The sequence below is a fragment of the Lagopus muta genome, chromosome 2, assembly GCF_023343835.1.
Source record: "Lagopus muta isolate bLagMut1 chromosome 2, bLagMut1 primary, whole genome shotgun sequence".
Classification (NCBI taxonomy): domain Eukaryota; kingdom Metazoa; phylum Chordata; class Aves; order Galliformes; family Phasianidae; genus Lagopus; species Lagopus muta.
In genome coordinates, this window is record NC_064434.1 from 108,655,071 (window position 1) to 108,669,288 (window position 14,218).

The following is a 14,218-nucleotide window of genomic DNA, read 5'->3' on the forward strand; positions in this document are numbered from 1 at the left end:
GGCATTTTGCATGAAAACAGTCCCACTTCTTGGTCATAAGTAACAGGAAATGGGAGAGGCAGAAAATTTCAAGTTGGAAAAAAAATTACAAAGCTGTTAGTTTTCACTTCCTCAGAGTTAAACAGCAACAGAAGATACCCATTATAAAAAGCTCAACTTAACACTCTACTAATTATTAGATTTGCAAATACTAAATGAATTGAGACAAACCATCAAAGCGAGGTACTGATTGCTAACCAGTGCTGGGGAAAGAGGGCTCAGCCAAAAAGGGTGGAAAATTTCAGCAAAAGACAAAATGGTGACTACCACTGAGTGATTCTGAGCCGTCTGTTGAGGAGAGGAAGGGAACAGGCCAAATCTTTGCCCTTGAGTGACCTGCAGCCTTGAATGACTTCAAGTAGCAATGTCCAGCAATAGAATGATTTATACTCGAGCTCTCCAAGAAATATTACACTATCCATAAAAAGCATTATGTCATTAATATGTTCTCTTGCAACTCTGTCGGCACATATTATCTTAACATCTGATTTCCTGTGAATACTGTAATTTTCCAAAGCACATGAAAGGCATTCTACTATTTCTGCTTGGCACGTGCTGTGAGACCCAAGATGACAGCAGGCATGGTTAGCAAGGTCACTGATGCTATGACACTAGGCACTTTTCTTGCTTCTCTCCTTGGGGTCCTGATGTAGTGGTGAAAAGCCCAGTGTGAGGCTTACCAGGAGGCTCCTTGGGATGGCAAGGCAGCAAGACGCAGATCAAACTGGCAGTGTGAGGGAGCAATATCTGGAAGGAAAACACAGTTTGAGGAGGAGCGTGGAGATGAATCTCAGAACTGGCACAGCAAAGCTGATGTTGTGCTAAGGCAACGTCAAATGGTCCTGTAAAACAGGTCACCAACTTGCACAAAGAACATCACAGAAGCTGAAGTGACTTCATAGAGAGGAAACAGGGCAGTCTGGGGCAGGGGAAGCACGTGGGACAAGGGGATGAAGATTCATTGGTTTTGTTTTTCAGCAGATGTAAGGGTAAATGCCATCCATCTGGTGGCATTTTCTGCAGGGCTCAGGTGGATTACCTCCCAGCAGTCATGTTCATGCTGAACCCAGCAAGATGTGGTGGAATCACAGCACTCATTTCACAGAGATATCTGGCCCTGACTGAAAGATCTGAGTCAGCTTTGGATCGTAAGCCCAGGGTTGTCATAAGTCAATTATTCTGCAAATGAAGGGAAATGCTCTACAATTTTTAGTTGCACTAAGTAAAGAAGAGAATAAATCCTAAATCATCAGGCAGTGTGTCTGTTTATAATTATTATCATGCAAGAAATATGATGTTAGTTGAGAAACATAATTCTTTTTGTGTTTTGGGATTTCCTAGTTTGCATCTTTTTTGCCTTCAGATTTAGATCTCCAGGGCAGATAAATTTGTTTTCCTGGTGCCACATATAAATGCTTCTCGACAGGAAATTTCTCCTTTCAAAGTATTGTTCACACGGCTGTATTTAGATGACTCAGTCAAATACTGCTCCTCACTTTTTTCTTATGAGTTGCAAGTAATGCCCAGCCTGGTTCATAAAGTGAGCTGCACTCACGACAGCATTCCTGAAATAACATCAGCCAGCCATTGCTCACGTGGCTCAAGCCTTGCAGTCCCTCCTGACCCCATGCTCATCAGTATTAGCAGTTGGAGCTTGATCTAATTGCTGGCCAAGTAACAAAGACATGCTGGCATCGTGCACTGTCTGGAGTTGGTGTGCCCAGGAAAAAATAAATTTGTAAAACATCCTAAAGGATATGAGAATCAGAGCTCAAGTGTAGTATTTTCAAACTATTCTCACCCTTCCTCCTTGGACTGCAGTTGATCTTTGATCTCCCTCATTTACAAACGCTGTCATCACACCATTCTCTTCCTACTCTGTATCATTAATACAAATCTGGAAACAATGGCTTTCTTACTGCTGAAATATTGCAACATTCAACTATTTGTTCCCTTGTCTAAAATGGATCATCCGTTATAGTCAATATCCCCAAAAGAATTTTATCATTTGAAACCTGTTTGCAGAGAATCTAAAGTAGCTGGAAAGACATCTCAGAAATTCCAGTGTGCGCTGGAGCCGACTTCTCCTGGAAGCCCACTAAAGTGTCGAGTCTCTCTGCAGGCAATATCCTTTTTTTTTTACCTTCTGATATATTTGTGATCCATTTTTTGCCACTGACATTCACCGCTGGGCTACGTTAGCTCTTGCATCCACTTCATCACAGAGAGCTGTGATAATTGCCTCCTGGCTCCACTGCTCCCATCACCTCTGTGCTTATCACAGAGGTCAGTTTGGTTTCCTCTCTCCTATAGCACACTGCTGGATTGCTGGTGTCCCTTGCAGTGGATGGGATGCAGCTCCCTGGCTTTGGCTCTAGTCCAGTTTTTGTGGTGTCTGTGGCACTCGAATATTTGAATGAATATTTCCACCAAAGGAGTCATCTTAACCTTTCACCACTTGAAGACAGTATTTTTCTTTAATTTCTATGGTCCCCATCAGGAGAAGATTTGAGGTCCAAGTCAGAGTGTGACCAAAATACTTCAATGTGAGCAGTGTGAGCAGGGCTTTATCCTGCTGTGAATAACAGTGGAGCCCAGCCAGGTGAGACGAAGTAACACGGGCTGCAAAGCCTCACTTGCCAAAATGAGACTTGTGGTGCAACTCACAAATTGTCGCCAAAGTGCTGTGAGAGGAGTGAGGACAGGGCAGCTTTTTCAGAGATAGCAATGCAATCTTACATCCAGAGGCTCTCAGCAGACACGGTGCACCCTCTTCTCTATTCGAAAACGTGTCTCTCGCTGTATAAAAAAGAGGCCATGTTTTTACATGCTGCTTTCACTTACGTAAGATACGAGCAGCTTAGGTGAACTGGCCCTTGAGCAGGAAGATGCTGTCTGGAAATAAAGTCCTTGTCTGGAAACACAGGTGTCTGCAACCTTTCAATCTATGTCAGTGTAATGCAGTTACACTTCCTAATCAACTGCAACCAATTATAATATTGATGACAACACTGACCACATGCACACAAAGAGGCCATACTTTGCTGTTACTCAGTGCCAGGCTGCTTCCTCATGCCCTGTGTCTGTCACTAGTCAACTCCAGAGTCACACAACTAGCCTTCCTTCTTACTCCCATCTATTTGGATCTGAATGTCTGTGAGGCAGCAAATGTTCTTTTGCACGGGATGTGCAATAGGTCCTGTGGCGACAGGGCTTTTGTCTCAACAAGCCTTGAGCGCGTGGTGAGAAATAAAGCAGAAAGAGCTGACACGGGAGCAGCAGCACCTCTAGGCCCCAGGCAAGGTCTCCTGATGTCAGAGGTGGCGTGTTTAATCCATGAGAACAGAATGCATGTAGGTGCCACCAGCACCTGAGCACCTCTTCTCAGATCCATGAGTGAGCAGGTAGCTCACGCTGCACGGCACGCAGCTCGGGCATCCCAGGTGACCTTACGCTTTATCCCAGAGAGCAAGCTGGGTCCAACTCTTGAAGGAAGGTCTGTGAGCAATCCCAGCTGCCTCTCACTTCTCCTTTTGATAGTACTGCTAGTAACCAAGTTGCCATGTCCGCAGTGGGCAGACGCTGCAGAGACTGGGGAGCCAGCGGGCCGTGCAGCTGTCCTGTACCCACAGGTGTACCTGCGGTGGGGCTGGTGGAAATCCCCGGCCTCTGCTGTCCCCAACGCGGGGACGTCCAGCTCATGGGAACAAGGCCATTGGAGCATGACGGCTGCATGCAGGGCAGCACGTGGTGAATGTGAGACACGGGCATGAGGAGGTCTCATCACCCGTGTGGTTATCTGTGTCTGCATCTGCCCCCAAACTACAGCAGAATGTTGGTGAGAATGGCCCGGTAGATGTGAGCAGGGGATGTTTGCAGCTTCTCATCTGAAATATTTGCATGAGCGGTGGCTTCCTCTCTCCCCTGCAGGGCAGCAGGTCTGGTCGTTCTCACTTCCCCATTTCACGAGCTACAGAAGTGAGTTTATAAACGCAGTGACAAGGACCAATGTGCTGATGCTCTGAATCATCCCCGTAACCAATTACTGATGCCAGCAGAGCTACAGCCACTCACTACCACAGCATCTTCCATTTCTGTCCCTCCACCATACTCAGCAATATCATATAGTGAGTGTTTGCATTCCTTGGCCATCAACTTTACATCTTGCAAGCACAAAAAAGCACATGCACACACATAACCAAATTACCAACTTCTGGAACAAAAAATATACATGCAACACGTAGGTTCAACTTAGAAGGCCTTCAACCACTCAGACTTTTAAGAAAGCCAGAATTGATAGGTATTATAGCAATAGCTTCTACTGGATTAACATAAAAACTTTTGTTCCAAAGAAGTTTTTCTTTCTTGTTTTGTGCCAGTGACCTGGTCTGCATTCCACATTTGTTAGCACAACAACTGTGTTATGTGCAGTAACTTAGAGACCTGCATGCAGCAATCTGTCCCTATGCACTGCACTCCAGACTCCAGGTCTGAGCACATCTAGGGAGATGGCCAAGCATAACACTGTGAGTGCTGCTGTCTATTCTTACCCTAAAACTTTGTTGGATATGCCAGTTTTACACCTATCACAGTACAAACGAGCAAACACTCCCCTCCGGGGCTGTGGAAGATGCAGGAGCAACAGAGGAGACTCTTCAGACCAGCTCACCTCTCTCTGTCATGCAGCTGCTGAACAAAAGTGTTAAGGTCTCAACACTGTGTTTTTCCATTTGTTTGGTTTTGTTATCATGGGTGCCACAACTCAGAAGGCTTTGTCTGAATATCATCAGCCTCAGTGATGCTGGTAATACAGATTTCCAGGCAGGATACTCAGCATGAGCCTTCTGCGTGATGCTGTTCTATCACGCCAAGAGCGCAGACAATTGTAATCTAGCAATTGACTTAGTTCCCTCCTTTGAGTTTTCATTTTCCCCAAGTGGCAGGGGAAAAAAAAAAAGAAAAAAAGAAAAAAAAGAAAAAAAAAAAGGAAACAATTTTTATTGCATGGAAAATGCCTGAGGGGAATGAACTAAATTCAGCACTAACTTGCAAAGGCAGATTTTAAAGTTGCAAAATCAGAGTACAATTTGGTTCAATATTTTGTTTCAGTGTTTGGCTCAGTAAAAGGAAAAAAAAAAAAAGAAAAAGGACATGTTTTTTCCTGCTTATGAATTGCTGTTAAAATGAAGTACAAGTTCTCACAGACAGAAAAATACTGTTGCTGTGAGCAAGTACGAACAATGCTAAGCCTCAGCCACATGTGCCCGGAGCGGCTCAGAAGCTGGGGAGCCTGCATCACCCCACACCAGCTCCGCTTAGCAGCGCCACAGGTGGAAATTGTTCTCCTTGAAACAACTTCTGTCCAATTTGTAGCGGTTAATAACTAATGACACATAATTTCTAAATCTCAGCAACACTTTGCTCGCTCCTGCTTTTAATTAAGCCTGACGGTAGCAGCGGCGAGCCACAGCCTGTGCTGCACAGGGCGGCAGTGCGCTGGCACAGGCCATGTCCTCTCTTCCCTGCTCCTCATCGTGTTCCGGCCCTTTGTGCCACAGCACAGTCATGGAATGCCTCCTGGGCACCCCTGAGGCACTGTGGCAGAGTTGTGAGGGCTGGAGGAGATTCCTGCACCTTGCTGCCATTCAGCAGCCCCCAGAGCGGCTCTGGCTGCTGCCCCACAGCCTCCACATCTCTTGCAGGAGGAGGCTGACGTCGAGACGCAGAGTCTTGAGGCAATTTCCTATCTGCTCCTGGATTTGTTTTGCCACTGCAGTATGTCTCTCTCCACGTGCCATTAAGAGTTCAAATCTTTATTCTCCCCCTCCACCCCCCTACCGCCCATTCCCTGCCTTTTTAAAGCATCATGTTTATGCAAGTGGACAGGAGGCTCTCATATCTGGGTCACACGTTTGCTGGAGGTCATTGAAAGGCTACAAAATGGAGCATGCCTAATTCCGCTATTTCAGAAGTTTTCTCACATGTACTCAAGACAATTATGCCTATTAAATGAGTTCATTAAATTGCAGAAATCCTTTGAAAATTCGGGCATGCCAAAAATTACGCTGAACTTCTTTTAGTTCTTTAATGCCTCCCAAAAATGCTCAAATTCTCAGAGGTGTTGAGAGTGGGGCTCGGCTGCCTGCAATGCAGAAGAGACATTGCTTGTGCCCTGTCTCCATTACAAGCAGAGCTCACCGCAGCTGAACAAAGTGAACAAAACAGCACCAAGGTCCTCCAGGTGACACTTAGCAGTGCTGCTGTCATTGGCCCAAGTGCTGCTCTGCTGAGAGCTGTTCAGACTGAGGAGAGAAAAGTCATCGATACTGCTTGGGACAGGACAGGACTCGTGGGGCATTTCCACAGCTGCAAGCTTGTGCTGGGCTGCTCCGCAGTTTTCTTGTAAGGACTGTGGTAGAGTGTTAACCTGGAGGTCAGCACCGGCTTACATTGCTCTTCCAGCCCTCAGACATGGCCATGTAGGTTCAAGAAAGCCACATAAAAGAAAGATGCATTGCTGTTTCTTCAAAAGTCACTGCAGGGAGAAGGATCCCCCCAGTCCTGATTTTAGGCAGTATGACACAGGGCAATGACCCTTCTTCTGCAAGCACCTTTCTCTGTCCACAGGACCAGATGCCAAATGTCACTGACGCTTATATCCTGCTACCTTCCAGCCCATTGAGGGTCTGTCTTAAGGAGAGTGGAAAAGCTTTTGGAATGGGAGAAATTGGAGCAATCACTTCTTTGCATTTTGCAGGGCAGTACTTCCCGGCACACCAGATACCCCAAGGCCCAATACTATTGTGGATCACAGGATTAACCACTCTGGTAGGAAGCAGCTATCCCTACAAAGAAATGTCCCACTTTTCAGAACGTGCTGTGCATCAATAGCTACCTCTGAAACAAACAGTGCCCAACCATTAGGATTACAATCCACTGATCCTGAGGTGCCTCACACTAATCAGATATGAATACTTTCTTGTAAGTTGTACTATAATATATACAAACAAAAGTTAATAATTTATTGGTGCAATGCTAATTATTATGCAGATCTCATGTAATGGAAGTGGTTTGGCATCAAAAAGTTCTGGGAACCTGCAAAGTAAATACTCTAAAATATTGCATAGGGCAGCATGCCTCTGAGCAGTGCTGTCACTTCAGGGGAACTATGCATATCCACTGCAGCAATTTGGAAATTAAAATGTACACAAGATGATGGCTCATTAAGAAGCGTTTCTTTTTCATGGGTAGAGGAACATTTATCACAGCTGGCCCACACCAACAATCAGCTTTGGACAGAAGCCACCTTTACTAATGAATGGGAGGAAACAGTTTTTAATTTCTCTGAGATCTCTTATCAATTGATTTCAGATGATGTATGGTAGGTTTTATTCTCCAAGAATTAAAATACTCTTCAAGTGCCAACAGAGACCTGATATTTTTATTGTATGACTTTGTCTTCTGACACTATGTCATTTTGCCCTGACACCGCAGCTGCCTCCCCACAGACTCATTGCTGCTGCCTCCCATTATCCTTGTCTTCCTGCTTTCCCTGTGATCACACTAACTCAGGTTTAGACAAGCAGGAGGAGGGGAAAAAAAAGCCAACAAGGCAAACACCACATCAGCTGAAACCTTTCACTAATTTTACACACAAATATCAAAGAAGATGGTTTGCTACTCCGCGCTCACTGATATGGTGAGAATTAATTGACCTCAGTTGTTTATGTTTACCTTATGAGTCACGTAAAGCCTTCGAGTGCTACCTGCAGAGTCAGAAGGCATTATGTTGGCATTGAAGAGAGCCTTTGATCAGGTCCTTGGGAAATACTTCCTATGTACTCCTGAAGTGTAACTTCAGACCAGGCTCTACCAAGGCCACTTCACTCTTTTGTGCATCCCCTTGAGTTCACTAGTGAATGAGCTGAAATCCGCTGTTTTCTTTACTAGATGGCATATGTCAAGGATCCCTGTGATCACTTTTATTACCTGCTTTATCTAAAGAGCTCCTTGCTGGAGCCTAGGGTGTCAGCAGTCATGAAAAGAGCATAGCTGAGATATGACTGTATTTTATAACCCTCTAGGACAGACGATTAGCTAAGGCCCATTAGCATCTCCATCTCAAATCTTAGGCCAAGATCCCAAGCAATGGCAAAGATGGGCAATTCTCACTAAGGAAAGGGGAAAGCCCCATTTCTTCATGGCATTGGCTGGCACACCAGAGAAGGGCAGAAAGAAGAACTTGGATATAGCAAGGTGTTTCACTGTTTGTCACTCTTCTGAGTCTTGCATTCAGTGGAAAGCTGCTGAAGTCTGGTAACTCCACTGGGGCATGTGTCTGAAAGGACAGCAGTGGTCCTACTTAGGGGATGGCTGGGAGCTCTTCTATACCCCCACAGAGCTTGCATTGCTCCAAGGACTCACCCTATCTGCTCCAGAAGTCAAAGAAAAACGTTGAGGCTGGTGTCACTGAGCACATCCTTAGGCCTGAGCCTGCTCTATCAGCTCTAACAGGATCTCATCCTGGTCCTACTCAACTACTAAGGATTTGGTCCCAAGTGAAAGTCGGGAACAAGTGGAAAGCAGAAAAGCAGTATAAGAAGAGAAATGGAATGCTGTGCTTTGGTCAGTTGCTACAGATTTCAAGGTCCAAACCTGATGTAGGAAAAAGGAGCATAGTGACCCTCCACAACAGCAATCTCCTCAAAGCCTCGTCAGCATACACATGCAGCAAAGTGCCTGCTCCAGTGCGTGAATTCTTATTATAATAGTCTCTAGGAGAGTAATGTCATAAGAGATGTCAAAAACAAGAAGCAACCTGTTAGAAGAGTGCCAGTTGGAAATAAAGCCCTGCTTTTACTGGATAGCTGATCTGCTAAAAGCAGTTATTTGAAATATCTGCAGATCTCTGGGATCCATGAATAATTGCTATCTGCACATCTCAAAATCTTTACAGTTCTGCTGTTAGACATAGCTGTGCATGCCTATAAATAGTAGAGCAATGTTGCTCACTGCATAATACAGTCTCTGTGCTTTTACAACTCATCATGAACTTCTATGTAATTTATTTTTTATTGAAGAATTCCAATTAATGGCTTCCTGGTGATTTTAAAGCCTCAAATTATCAGTCTCTGAAAACAAAGCAGAGAACATAATTATCATAAACGAAGAATTTTTCATTTTGAAGCTTATCTGTTTGTGCTAAGTATCTTGTCTGTAAGTAATTAGTGTCTTTATTTTTTTTTCAGTAAAAATAATGACCATTCTGTGCTGCACATCCAAATTTTGTTAACTGCTGGATGTACTGTATACATTACATTTGAAAACGCACCACCTTGGACCAGCTTTAAAGTATTTCATCAAATGATGATGGAAACAACAAAATACATCTGTTTGTCAGAATAAATTACGTGACATATTTTTTTTTGAAAAGCTATTACGTCTTTTTCTCTTCCTTCAAAGATGTAAAAGCCTTTCAAAAATACGTACTTATTACTATGGTGACAAAGCACGAGGAGACCAGTTGGCTGCTTTGTGGCTATTTGTACCTCCGAGCAGCTGATCACAACAGATCAGCTAATTGTACGTACAGACATGGCACCCTTTCTGCAGATATCTCAAAACTCTTTGTCCAAGATAAGGCCAAACAAAGTTACACAGAGTAACATAGCACCCATAGGCATGCCTAGGCTAAGTTCTTCACTAACTTCTGGCCTACTTTGCAATTTTTTCCTTTAACTTCTGTGGGGTCATACCCTTGTATCTCATTGAAACCCTGCAAACCCAGTGCAGCTGTACTGCAGAGCTATCAGAGAAGAGCATTATCTAACATTTTGTGCGCTATCCTGCAAACAGCCAGGAACCTCAGCCATGAGCATAAAAGGAAAGGTCTGATCCTACAGACAGTGTTCCTTGCCTGGATTTCATAATGACGGAGGCAAGAGGACCCCCGCTGTGACAGTACCTGTTGAACAGTTCCATCTGGTCTAGCGCCTGGAATCTGTTAGCAGAAAATGCAAGATTTCTGGGAAGATGAAGAGAATCCTTCCCAAAGAACCAGTACAATTCTGCCCGCCATTGGGCCCATTCTGGCTGTCCACCAAGCCGGTCACACAATAAAACATGAGGATTATTGAGTCTTCTAACAGAACCATTTCCAGACATCAGTACATCACCAAATTATCATGTTTCAAACATTTCACCCAGCACAAGAGATGGATATTCAGTTTAGATTATATAGTTCATAATGAAAAAAAAAAAAAACAAAAAAACGAAAAAGAACCAGGGTTTGAGAGGGCATTTAGAAATGCGTAGGAAGGGCAGAGCTTCTTAAAAACGGCCTCAAAATAATACAGCCATACCTTACATAGCCTTCTGTGTTAGCAAAACCATTCTTCAACTGATTGACTTTGTTGAAGGCCAGGCAAGGTCTCTCAATATGGAATTAACAGACCTGTTAGGTAAAATTCTGTGAATCAATCCAGCTGCAGAGTCCTAAGTAAAGCTGCAAGCACCTGAAGCAATACTAGAGAGCCCTACAAATGACGGGTCACAGTGATAACAGAGATAGTAGAAGGCCACTTACAGGATCCCAGGGAGGCAGCTGCAGTTACAATTTGGTAGGAGAAAATCTTGCAGCCCTGAGACGTCTTTGCCTTGTTCTTAGCACACATGGAAGTTCAGAGCAGGGAGTATGCTGAACCAAGAATGGAAGCAGCCAAGGTAGTTGTCATGGTTTGATGTTGTTTGGTTTTTTTTTGTGTAGTATTCCGCATCCTACCATCATGTGGTGCACTGGGAGTTAAAGAGTTAATGCTCCTGTTTCATAGATTGTTTATATTTCCAGGTACCTGTTTCTCAGAAGAGAAGAACTACATCATCCCAGAAGATGGATTCTTCTGGGACCTCTTCACTGCTCCGTTTCTGTTTTCTGTTTAAAGGGAAAGATAAAACTGCTCAGGAGTTGTGAGATTGCCCCTTTATTCTCACTGCTCATCTCTGCAGTGTGTGCTCTCTAGCTGTCTCACCTTCTGCATTAGAGTAAGACCTTTCGTTTGGACACTGGCTCTCTTACTGTACATGACTGTGATTCTGTGTGATTCTGTGACTTATTAGCTTCAATTCCATTTATGTTGTATTATATTGTGTTATCTTGCATTCTGCTATCATATTTAGTAAATTAGTTTTCTCCCTGAGCCCATTGCCACTGTTTTGTTTTTAGGCCCATCTCCCACCTTTTACCTTTTCCCCCTTCCCCCCCTTCCAGGGCATGGGTCCTTGGGGTCCCCTGCCCCATTCAGTCACAGAACCGGGCCGAACCAGGAATTTTGGACATTAGGAAACGGGAGAAACCTGCAGTATCTTCTCACAAGCGCTCGTTGTAAAGCAGGAATGTGAACCTGACACATGATATGATGAAATCCTGCTCCTGACTGGCAGCTGGGGAGCTGCAGTGGAAGGAAACACATCTATTTACAGTCACTCTAGTGCTGTGAGCAGGAGACATGTGTCACTGATGTTTCAGTTGTGCACAGACCTTTTCAGGCACTTCCTGCACAGTCTCCTTTGAGTGTAGGTGGGATGACTTTTCCAGGCAAATCAGCTCAAACTGAAGCCCAGGAGCCTGTCACATCTTTTAGGTTGTAGTGATGAGTTACACCCTCACCCCCACCAACCCTGGGTGACTTCTGTATCACAGAGCCCCATAGCAAAGAGCCATGAAGACAGAGGGAGAACCTGGCAGATGTATCTGGTTCTGCATTTGCTCAACATAACAAGAGCATCCTCCAAGCCACAGAGGAAGGTGGAGATCAGGTCCAAAATAGGAATGAGTATGCCATGTATCAGCCACTCTCTATATTACCATCAGTAACAGAGCTATGCTTTATTTCCCTGCCTTGTATAACACTATTGTTTCCACTGTGGATTCCATCAATAAAAGAAATCACAGAGTCAGTAATTCCATAGCTACGTACATTGGATAATGAAGGAAGGAATTAATTAGGAAGGCAATGACAATGCTGCTCTACAACAATAAGCTCCTGGTGATCTACAGATATGAAGCAATTCCCTGCTTCTATAAGAGATCTTGGAGAATGTGGTGGAAACGTCCTAAGGAAATATGCTGACACCATAACTTTATCTAATAAATAAACATGCATTAAAGCCCTTAAGTCAAATTAGAGTAACGTCTCCTATCAGTTCCCCTGCTCCTCTCCAGCCCACTCCCTGTTCTGCAACCCCTGCACATCACCTCCACTTCTTGCATCAGCTGGGGCACAAACGTCCCTTTGAAATATGAATGGGACCTGACCACAGCACACATTGGAGCTAGTGATTGTTCAGCCTTAGTTTCTGTCTTCTGAATCCTTGAACCAAATCTGCAGCTTCACTTCAGAATCCCCTCCCCCTTTCACAGACACCCAAGCCAGCTACTAAAATAAATCTTTCTTTTCCCTGTGAACTCGGATGTTTTCCTACCGGTGAAAGGCAGCAATGGTGATGGCATTCCTTGGCTTTTCTCCTGAATGCATGGCCCCATCACCTCACCTCATGCACACCCCCTGACTGCACACATAGGCTATGGGATGGCAGAGAGAAGCGCTGCCATTTGCCACCCGCCTTGGAGTCTCTTTACTTCCAGGCTCTAAGTAAATGTCAGCTTTTTTACTGTGCTACATACATTGTGAATTTTAAAAAGAAATCCAATACCATTGTTTTTCATGCAAGCTGAGGTGATCCTGAAATTTAATAAAAATAGTGGAATTTTCCATTTATGGCAACCATAGTTTAAGTTAGAGTTTGCTACTAATTTTCTATAGCGGCAAGACAGGAGGACAGATAAAAAGAGGTCAACCTCATCTTGTTACACTGCAACAGTCTTCAGTCGCAGCCTCAAAAGCAAAGAATTCAAAATACTGCTATAACTTTACTGAATTGATGTAAAAAACTTGCACCAGTGTTGTATTAGGAGCGCCTACAAATATTTGTCAGGTAGAAATCATACAAGAATCTAAAAACGTAAGGCCTAGTAATTGCCTTTATAAGGCAAAAATACAAGTACAAGGGAATTATGTGAACCACTCTTTCTTGATCTGGTCCTTCTATTGCTCCAGATCTACAGAGAGGGACAAATCACAGGTTATCAAGATAGGAACATGATCAAAGCGTCCTGCATCCTGATTCAGTGGTGGGACATCCTTGTGTGGACCCAGCTGTCAAGAGGAGAGGTGTATTGCTCACTGGAATATGGCTTCTCTGAAAGACTGGCATTGTAGCTCAGGTAGTTATTGCACCGTAACCTTTAATATCTGCATAGCCAAAGAGCAGATACTGCTACAGATTTTTGCCTCCATCGTTATGAATTCTAGGCAAGGAACTCTGTAGGGTCAGACCTTTTCTTTCATGCTCATGGCTAAGGTTCCTTGCTGATTGCAGGATGCCTCACAAAAATGTTAGATAATGCTCTTCTCTGATAGCTCCTCAGACTTTGCCTGAGCGCATCTCTGAAACCTGCCACCACCACTGCATTAAGGAAGAAAATTAAGAGGAAGAATGTGAAAAAAATATTTTGCTTCCAAAGTACATTTCCCCGGTTGTCACGGGAAAAATAATAAATAAATAAAATAAAAAATTCTATGTGAAAACCAAGTAGTGTGGTATTTGTTATTTTGACTTTGTTTTTGCAGAAGGGCTCCCCAGGATTCACCCATAGCTGAGGCCAAAGTAAGGTCCTTCTTCTCCTCAGACTCTTGCAAAATGAGCAGTTTCTCATCACTTCTCCAAACACCACCATTGAGCGGTCACCTCACAGCACAGTCATGGTCAGCAGAACAAGGGGAAAGCCAGCCTGCAGCTATGCAGGCAGCAGGCTGCACCTGGAGGAGTACCAGCACAGTGCTGAATGCACTCAGCCAGGTCACCCAGCAGACAGCCACATGCCTGTTTCCAACTAACACATGCAAACAGAACGGAACACCCAGTTATTCTATGGCAGTTCACTCCATGAACTCCAGTCCCTACTACATGTTTACATGCTCCTGAGGTACTGGGGTTTAGTGTATAAAGCAGAGGGCACGCATGGCTACAATGTGGACTCTCCCTAGAAGCCTGCCCAGCTCCAATGTCACACACGCTTGTTTTGGAAACCACATCTCCACCTCAACAAGGTCTTAGCTCA